Here is a 10,777-nt window from a genome sequence, read left to right as displayed (position 1 = left end):
AGCAACACAAAACGGACTAAAACACTTTTGCTAATAACAAAATACCTGAAGCTGGGCAATTTATAAAGAAATAAAATTTATTTCTCACAGTTTCAGAGACTGGGAAGTCCAGAGTCCAGGGAACACACCTGGCGAGGGCTTTGATCTTGGTGGCGGCTCTACAGCGATGCAGGGTGCCACATGGTGAGAATGGCAGGAGCAAGAGAGAGCAAAGCTGCTCACTCACTCACTGTCCCTCTAAAGCCATCATAACCACACCCATCAGTCCATAAATGGATCAATCCATTCACAAGGACGCAGACCTCAAAATCTAATCACCTCTTCAGGCCTCACCTTTCAATTACCATAATAGGATTTCCCATCCTCTTAACAGTTACAGTGAGGATTAAGCTTCAATCAGTTTTGGGGGGACATTCCTTCCACAGCACAGGCCAAGCACACTTGGCCAGAAAAGAAAATCCCTGCAGCAGAGAATTGCAGATACTCATAGCAAGAAGCCTTTCCTGTGCAGCGGCGGATGCTGAGTTGCTATGAGAAGGACATCAGACACGGATGCGACAGCATCCAGGAGACTGGAAGGTAGGTCCTTGAGAGCTCACGCCATCTGAGTCACTTATGTGTGTCTTCCTCAGTGACCTAACATGGGCTATCAACTAATAGCAGTTCAATAAATGAACACATTAACCAAGGGTTTTAGGTACTAGAGAAGAATTGTTAATAGAACCCAGTGGTTCGAATACCTGAAATTACTCACTGTCAATCCACATAATCTCTGAATAGACCCATACTTAGGGTTTTCTGTTGGCTTTGACATTTAGTACTTATGGACCACACATCATAGAAGTGTGGGCATTGGCTCAGGTAAACTGTTATGGAGCTCTGGGAGTGCACTGGAAGCTTCCCTGAACAAAGGAGGTCATATCTAGAGAGAAATACTCAGTGGAACATGCACTGCAGCACCTGCTTCTTGTCTGATGATGCCTTTGTCACAGCCACCAAAGGAAGCAAACGTTTCCACTTCAGCAATGCTTCGACAGATTTGGTCCTTCGTGACAGTCAGGAAAGGTAAGGGAACAGAGTAAGAACTGGAAATCAAGGAAGAAACTGTGTGTGTGCCCGTGGTGTGTGTGAACATACATGTGATGTGTATATGTGTATGTGTGTGGTGTCTGTGTATAATATGTAGTTTTGGATATATGATGTGTATATGTACTTGTACGTGTGCACTGTGTATCTGTGTGTTTCTGTGCACGTGGTGTGCTTGTGGTTGTGGTATGTATTTGTGTGTGTGGTGCATACATATGTATGGTGTGTGTATGGTTGGTGTGTGTATACAGCGTGTGTATATGTGTGTGGTGTGTATGTGATATGTGGTTGTGTATGTGACATGTATATGTACTGGTATGTGTATAATGTGTAAAGTGTGCATGTGGTGTGCATTTGGTTAGAGCTTTAAAGAGAAGAGAGTAAAAATGTGAGATAAGGGGCCAGGCAAGGAAAAGATCATTGCAGTTTCTCTGGGTAACTATCTGCATCCAGGTGGTCAATGCCCGATCCAATGTGGTGGCACCCTCTGTGATGTCAAATTCCATGTGTGATGGAATAATTTTTTGCAAGGCCGCATTTTGCAAAATCACAGGAAGAGAGCACAGGTAGCTCAGGGAGCTGAGTGGAATTCTAGATGTACAGAAAGAGACTGGGTAGGCGTGCCTCTGAGGACATTCTAATGTTGGCAAGTGGAGGGGACGGCGTTAACTACACTCCTTTTCTGTATGTGGGGACAGAGCCCTGGAGGTGTGCTTGTGTGTTGTCCATCCTTCCCAGTCTCAGCAAGCTGCCTCCACCCCAGAGGGGCTATCCTAGTGGAAAACTCCATCCACTGACTCCATCCCTAAGAGTCACACCCATTTGAAGAAGTACTATCCCACTTAAAGGTTCTAAATCCTGCCTTAATCCACTTCACATTAAATTATTGCAAAAAAAAAAAAAAAGGTAATTACTCCAAGTCTTTCACATGTGAAACCAAGGTGTCCAGAAGCCATATATCCATTGTAAATGTAGATGTGTCAGGGCATAGGGTGGGGAGGCAGTAACAAGGTGGGCTCTCACTGGAGTTTTATTTGCCTGAGGAGTGAATGACTTATGAGAAGGAAGTCATCCCTGGCTAGAGCTGTACAGATTTGGGCCACAGAACATGGTCTTCAATATTTTAGGAGAGGCCAGGAGGTATGAGGGGCTGCTTAAGCCCCTCATAGACTTGAGAAGGAAGACTTAGAAGACGACCCTTAAAAGGCAGCCAACGAGTGGTGGATAATAGCTGTAGGGACACAGCATGTTTCCTCTACCTCAGTGTAGTCCAGTTATTGCACTGAGAGGCTACCGAGAGTGTGGAATGAAGTGGCAGCCATTTGTGGGGAGTGCTACGGCACATCCCAGTGATAACCTGAAAGTCAGTGGCCTGGGGGACCCAGCCAAGCAGCCACTAAAGAGTGCAGGGAGCTTGTCACTGATGCTACTGCAGATCCACAAGGCTGTTTGGGGAACCAGAAGGGCTTCTTAGGAGCATGTGCAAAATGATCCCTGGGAATTTCCAGAACTAGCTGGGAGGGTTGGAGCCTCAGGGCTCCCCTAGTCCACAATTTGTGGTTAAGCTGAAGAGGACAGCTTTTGCTATTGACCACTAGTGTGTCACAGCAAAATACGGTGTATATACATCCTGTGAGCAAAATGTGATGACATTGCCATAAGTTAAACTTGAAAATCCGTCTCATCATTCATGGACACACATTAGGTAGGGACATGATTTCACTTGATGACCATACCTCTGTGTTTGGTTTGGTTTGGTTTGTATCTGAGCAAAGGATAGGTAGAGTTTGAGCTGATCAAACCCTACTTTCTCAGTTCTCCTTGTGGCTCTCAGCCAGATGGTGGTTCAGCTAGGGTTGAGGCTGAGTCAAAGTGGTCGAAAACCCTCAAAGAATCAGCTCTTCAGGGTTCAAGCCACACCCAGCCCTGGCCCCCCTTCGATTTGAATTCTACCGGGCTGCAAAGTCTTGATCTCATAGTGCAACTCTCTAATCAGATAAGCTGACCACACAACCTTCTGTATTCTCAAGACCACTGCTCTATTAAAGCCTCAAACTGTCCTCAAGCCATCTCAGGGTAGCGGCAGCAACCTTCAAGAGTTACACAGAAACTGGTAGACTCACACCATCAGTGCAGGTTTGCCAACCTTCTTAGGTCACTGTGAATGATTATGTGTAAAGTCTGCTTTGAACTTGTTGGAAAAGGCAGAGAAGTACAATGTATTTTGCTCAGACAATTCATTTTAAAGGATTTGGTTCCTCAATTTCCTGCAGTTGGAATCACGGCCCATTTTCACAGTCACTAGACCATTAAATCCTGTGTATACAAAATAAAGAACTAGGAAAAATAGAAACCTAAAAATCTTAAACAAAATGATTGTACAAATATTATCTGGGAACCAATAAATCAATATTCAGAAAAATCTTCTTACTGTCAGAAGCTAACTGGAACACAGACTGTTTTTGCCGTGTTTCTAGATAATGGCAGAGATTAAGTCCAGCATTGTTTAGAAATCATAGGCTTGCAGATCCCTTCTTTTCAGGGATTAAAGAAAATATAACCTCCACTGCTGCATTTAAAATGGTAAAAAAAAAAAAAAAAAAAAAAGGATTTTCTTGTCTTTTGTCTGCACACCCAGCCTGGGGCAGAGTTATTCATCAAAATAAGGTTTCTTGTGTTTTAGGGTTTGTTTACAGAGTGTTCTCTAACACATTTTCGTTCTTTTTTTTTTTTTTAATTTTATTTTGTCGATATACATTGTGGCTGATTATTGCTCCCCATCACCAAGACCTCCCTCCCTTCTCCCTCCTCCCCTCCCCCCCAACAGTGTCCTTTCTGTTTGCTTGTCGTATCAACTTCAAATAATTGTGGTTGTTATATCTTCTTCCCCCCCCCCGGTTTTTTTTTTGTGTGTGAGTGTGTGTGTGTGTGTGTGTGTGTGTGTGTGTGTGTGTGTGTGTGTGTGAATTTATATATTAATTTTTAGCTCCCACCAATAAGTGAGAACATGTGGTATTTCTCTTTCTGTGCCTGATTTGTTTCACTTAATATAATTCTCTCAAGGTCCATCCATGTTGTTGCAATTGGCAGTATTTCATTCGTTTTTATAGCTGAGTAGTATTCCATTGTGTAGATGTACCACATTTTCCGTATCCACTCATCTGATGATGGACATTTGGGCTGGTTCCAGCTCTTGGCTATTTTAAAGAGTGCTGCGATAAACATTGGGAAACAGGTATACCTTCGACTTGATGATTTCCATTCCTCTGGGTATATTCCCAACAGTGGGATAGCTGGGTCGTATGGTAGATCTATCTGCAATTGTTTGAGGAACCTCCATACCATTTTCCATAGAGGCTGCACCATTTTGCAGTCCCACCAACAATGTATGATTGTTCCTTTTTCTCCGCAGCCTCGCCAGCATTTATCGTTCATAGTCTTTTGGATTTTAGCCATCCTAACTGGGGTTAGATGGTATCTCAATGTGGTTTTGATTTGCATTTCCCGGATGCTGAGTGATGTTGAGGATTTTTTCATATGTCTGTTGGCCATTTGTATATCTTCCTTAGAGAAATGCCTACTTAGCTCTTTTGCCCATTTTTTAATTGGGTTGCTTGTTTTCTTCTTGTAAAGTTGTTTGAGTTCCTTATATATTCTGGATATTAATCCTTTGTCAGATGTATATTTTGCAAATATTTTCTCCCACTCTGTTGGTTGTCTTTTAACTCTTTTAATTGTTTTTTTCGTTCTGAAGAGTTTTTTCCATTTTGCTGAGTTCATCTTCTAAAAAGGGAAGTCAAAAATTAGGAGCTGGCTCCGCCTGGTGCTTTGGTTGGAAAACTACACCTCCATTTCTACAGATAGTTTGCCCTCTAGTGCACGAAAACAATAAAGATACTAATTAAATACTAATTTAAAATACTACAAAATACTAAAACTACCCCAAAATATGGCCAATTAATGCACCTGCCAAGCACTGTGCTAATGTACTAAATGTGCTAACGTACACTGTACTAATGTACTGTATGTATTATTGTTTTAGTGTCTATTGCTATGGAGCAATTATCCTAAAACAGGAGCTTAACACAACAGTCATTTATTATATCTGTGAGCTAGGAATTTGGAAGCAGCTCAGCTGGATAGTTCTGCCTGAGGTTTCTTTCTCACAAGGATGTGGTAGGACAGTGCCTGAGATCATCTCAAAGCCTCGTTCATGCACATATCCGGTGGCTGAGCTGGTAAGATGGAACGAGCAGGGTAGGAACATCCAGCACCTCTTCCTGTCTCTGTGTAGTCCCTTGTATGCTTCCTCCACTGTAGCCAGACTTCTTCCATGTTGGCTCAGGGCATCCAAGTATTTATAAACCCAAGTATTTATAGGAATTTTGCTTATGATATAGCAGGTATTTTAGGTCGGTGGAAAAATGATGGATGATTCAATAAATGTTTTGGGACAACTGTGTAACCTTCTAGAAAAAAATCAGGATCTCTACTGAACTCCTTAAATTTTAAAAACTTTCCTTCCCTTCCCCCCATCCCCCACCCTAAAAATTTCAGGTGGGCCAAAGGTGTAAACATAAAAATGAACAAACAAACAAAGCATAATATTTCTAGTAAATACATAGGCGACTTTAAAAAAATCAAATCTGAGAGAAGGGAATATACTTTAAGAACGTGTGAGAAGCCTCAGATATCATAAGACTGACAACATAAACATCAGATATTTCTGCATGACAAGAAAAACTTTGTTAAAAAAGTTAAAAGACAATTGACAAACTGAAAAAATTCATACAAAACATGTCACAAATGGTTTATTTGTTAAATATATAAAACCAACTACACATATTTTTTTAAAAGATAAATTACCCAAAAGAAGAAAGAGCGAAATTCATAAAAAGTCTCTAGAAAAGGTAATCTAGTGTTCCTATACACATGAAAAAAATGTGTAATCTCACTTAAAATCAGTGAAATACCATTTTCCCCATTTTGTTCTTAGAATACGTTTCTTTATTTTAGCTCAATAATTAAATAATTTACGAATCTAATCTAGTGTGGGTTATGTATCATGAATATTCAGGTGGTGTTTAATCAACCCTTACTTTACGTGAGGCCTTCTAGCTGTAATACAACCAGGTTCGATGCAGGGTAATTTTTAGAGATGATTTTTTTAGGGGAGAAACTTAGTCTCCTATATTGCCAAATACAGGATTCCCTCTGTGTGTATGATTTTATTGGAATCTTTTTCTTTTTATCCTCAGATTCCGACTTCAGAGTATAAATTCTCAGGATTCAAATGTCATTATGTATTCTCCCTTTTTAAGACCGTGGTAATGGGCAAGGAGCTATGTTGGGCAGAGGGAGTGGTAGCTGGCAGAAGATGGAAGGCTAGTGTCTTGCACCCACAGGTAGAGAGAGGGCACAAGAAGGAAGTGGAAAACAGAGGGAGAGGCACAGGCTGTCCTTCCGTCTCGAACATGCCCCTGATCCCTAAAAAATTTATGGAGAACAAGAAAAATGCTGACTTATCTATGAAGGTCATGTAATTATTCATTCAACAAATATTTACGGAGCTTCCTGTGCCAGGCACTGTCCCAGGTTCTGAATGTTTAAAATGTATGCTATTATGTTTTAAATAATAGTGTGTAATCATTAGAACCCCAATCAACTCCATGTAAACTAACTAAACGTTCCTGACATGAGAGATTACTGAGCTCCTGCTCAGAGAGTTTGCTATGAACCTTTCATTGAATGTCGTCATATCCCCCAACATCACTAATCATATAATGATGCCAAATCCCTTAATGACACCATTAGATAAACTGCACCTCTCCATCCAGAACCTTAAAGTTAGGAAGTTAATAGTGAATTAAGAAAGATAGTATGGCTGCTAGAAAGAATAACAGACTAGGAATTCAGAAAGTAGATTCTGAATTGCTATAGTATCTGTCAAGTCACTTAATTCCAAAGTCAGTTTTCCTATTTGTAAAATAAAATGAATCAGAAAAATGTTAAAGCCTCTTTAATGTCTGATATTCTATACTCTTTTTTATTGAAAAATAAATTATTATACATATTTGTGGGGTAGAGTTGAATATCAATACCAGGGTACAATGTGCGATGATCAAATCAGGATAATTAGCATCTTCTGATAATCTATAATCTTAAATTAACACATCTAATTAAATCTAAATTATAGGAGGAAGACAAACTCTACATTATGAGTTTTGGCTCAGTTCCTATTAATGATGAAAACATTTCCCTTTCCTCTGCTGTGACATTAAAAAGACAACACATATAAATTTAAAAAGTATATAGAATGAGTGTGTAATTATTTTTTAAGTGATCACCAAAAGTACCATTTTACAGGAGATTCAACCCTTCAGTGCTTTGCCAAATATACTTGATGATATGGCTATAGGATGTATTTCTTCATTTCCCTTTGCAAATTTTCTTAGCAGATGGCAGAAGATTTGAAAAAAGACAGAGTTGGGGCGGGGCGGGGAGCCGCTGGCCAGTGCATACTTATGTTATCGCCAAAACTTAATTTTTGTTTCAAACTTCAAGCAGGAGTGTAACTTGCTGTAGTTGGATTTTAGACGCTTCCTCGGGCGTTGGACATAAAAGACAGCAAACCATGGGGGAAAGATGAGTTTAAATCCTGGGGGTGGGGGGGAGCGGGGAGATAAGATTTACAATTTAGATAAGAGGAAGACCACCCGAAAAAGAGCTAGAGCCTGTGATGGCGCTGAGGATTGGGACACCGGCCCAGTCCTGCGTCAACAGACGATTTCAGACCCTGGAGCCACGGGAGGCCCAAGTTCTTGCTCCGGGAAGAAGGACCTGTTGAATGGTAAGGTGAGTCCATTTCTGTTTTAGTGGCTTTGACATATATTCTGCAAGTAAGTGACCTATCCAGATCACTTGACTGACTTAGGAAAAACCCGGAAATTAATACATCAAAATGTTGAGATTTTTAAACCACTGAACAAAGTTGTCTGCAAACATCCTTATCAAAAGCGAAATGCAAACATCTGGAAGGCAAATATCTAAACTGATACAACAGGCACCTCACCACGGCGGGTCACGACTGCCCCCGTCACCTTGGGCCTTCCGGCGTGACCTCGGCCTCCTAGCGTGTTCGGCCCCGCGGCGTGGCGCTGCCCCTGAGAGGGAGCGGCGACAGCGGCCTCCTCCGCCCCGAGTGCTCGCTGGGGGGCCCCGCGGGGACAGCGCCCGGCCCCCTTCCCCCCCCCCCCCCCGTCCGCTGTCCTCAATGTCTCCCCGGCGGGGAGGGGGCAGCCTGGGAGACACGCTGAGCGGCTCCCCCCCAAGGCCCTTCGGCGACAGCAGCAGCGCCCAGCCCGGCGCCCCGCAGCCTCCCCCGGGGAAGATGAAGGCGGAGGGGGGCGACCACTCCATGATCAACCTGTCGGTGCAGCAGGTCCTGAGCCTCTGGGCCCACGGGACGGTGCTGAGGAACCTCACGGGTCATTGATGCGCCCGGGCTGGGGACCGGGGTGCGGTGCCTCCCCTTGCCTCCTTTCTCCCTGCAGAGGAGGGGAAGCGCTCCTCGCCGCCCCAGCCCCGTGCGCGCCCCGCTCGGGAGCTCAGGGCCCCAGGTGCTGGCGAGGAAGGAGTTAATCGCCTCGACTGTGCGCGTGTTCCGGGGGCGCCGGCGCCCGCCACCCTCTTCCCTGAATCGCGGGGGATGGTCCACAACCCCTGCCTCCAGCCCTGCACGGGGAGGGCTCCAGGCGGCCCTGCCCCTGTAGTAAGCGCGGAGTAGCCTCAGTGCTAAGACTTGAGCACAGTTAGCTTTTATTTCATTACACTCCTCCCCTCCCACTTTCTCTCTCACACACCGCTCCTGGCTGTTTATAGCTTTTACTGGTTTAGCTTTTTCTTTCTCACAAATCTGAAACCAAATGCAGGATTTACATTCCCTGCTCACAGTGATCAATTTGCTTCGACCGTTAATTTTTTTGGCAATAGAGATGACTGCGTAGATTATAGTGGGTCAGGAGCTGGGCCAAGGTCTAGTTCATTCTAAGCATTTTAGCGTTATGTATCTCCTCCCCCTCCCATTTCCTTTTGTCTGTCTGTCTCCTTCTGGCCTCAAGCTGCTGCTTCGGTGACATTTGATAATTTTGTGTATTTCCCTTCATTCATCAAAGCTATCAGGAATTGGACTTAACTACATTATAGTAAGATCAATTTCTGTTTATTAAAGTGAGCACTAATACATGTAATTTTTCAAAAATCTAACTTGTAGCTTTGCTTTGTGAAGTAACTTCTGGTTTTGTTAATATGGAAATGCTCATATTATAGTCTTGAGTTCTGAATTTTAAAAATTTCTTCTAAAGAGTAGTATTTTCAAGAAAGAGATTCGGTTGCAATTGGTGACTCTTCAGTGCCTGCTTTTCAGCAAAAATACTTAATATACTCAGAATTTAATTCTTGAAAATGTGTAAGGCAGTTAATTTCAATAAAACATTAATATTTCAAAATGCATTTTGTCTGACTGTTAGGAATATTTTACAAATACAATCTGTGTCGACAGGATATACGAGTGCACATAAACTATATGTATAAAATATGGCATGATGCAGAATTCAGATGTTCACAAAGAAAAATTTATGGAATGATATACCACAAGGACAACATTAAGGACACTGGTTTCCATGACTTTAGAAATTACAATTGAGGTAGATTCTGGATTGATTCATGGTATCTCCACCGCGCTCAGCCAGTGAGCGCACCGGCCATCCCTATATAGGATCTGAACCCGGGCCTTGGTGCTCCCAGCGCCGCACTCTCCCGAGTGAGCCCCCCGGGTCGGCCGGGTCCACATTTTGAGTCACCTAGGGAGATTTAACAATTACAAATGGCCAGACCTCATCTCTATACCAGATGGGTCAGAATCTGTGGAGGTAGAAGCCAAGCACAGGGGTCTTTAAAGCTCCCAGCTGATTCTGATGTGCACTCATGGTCGAGAACGTTGCTCTAAAGCAGTGGTTCTCAAAGAATGGTCTCTGGACCAGCAGCATCAGCATCACCTGCGAACGTGTTATAAATGCAAGTCCTCAGGCCCTATCGCAGACCTATTGAACCCCAAAACTCTGGTAATCAAAGTAGAAGGTAGTGACTTGGTTTAGGGTAATAATCAATGAAGTGAAGTGGGTGAAAAGTGGACAGATTTGGAAAAGATTTTAGAAGATGAATCATCAGGATTAGCAGAGGGGTTAGATGTGGGGCAGATGAGGAAAAGAAAGGAACCAAAAATGACTCCCAGGTTTTTAGCCTGACCTTCTAGGTGAATAGTGTGCCATTTCTGGAAATGGGGAACACTGTGCAGACATCTCCTCAGAATGCTTTAGGAACTCCGATCTTCACAAACTGATCTGTAGAAGAGATCCTTAAATACCTGCCTGTCTTGTTGGGCTAGGGCACACAGACCCTTCAAAACCCATTGTACAGTCTGGGTCACCAGATCCCTCACATGTAGGTCCATGAGCTAGGTAATTGGGAAAGATCCTGGGAGCCATTGGCAGGTTACAAGAGCTCAGTCCTTAGCTGCAGCAGCAGCAGTGGTGGCCTCTTTGAGCATCCCGGGGACCCTGGCAGCAACAGCCTCCAGCAGCTGTAATGGCCTCCCTATGGCCCCCCGGGGGCATCCCAGGAGCAGGGGGCC

The sequence above is a fragment of the Cynocephalus volans genome, chromosome 5 (assembly GCF_027409185.1).
Source record: "Cynocephalus volans isolate mCynVol1 chromosome 5, mCynVol1.pri, whole genome shotgun sequence".
Lineage (NCBI taxonomy): Eukaryota > Metazoa > Chordata > Mammalia > Dermoptera > Cynocephalidae > Cynocephalus > Cynocephalus volans.
The sequence above is the reverse complement of the archived record's forward strand: the minus strand, read 5'-3'. Positions refer to the sequence as shown.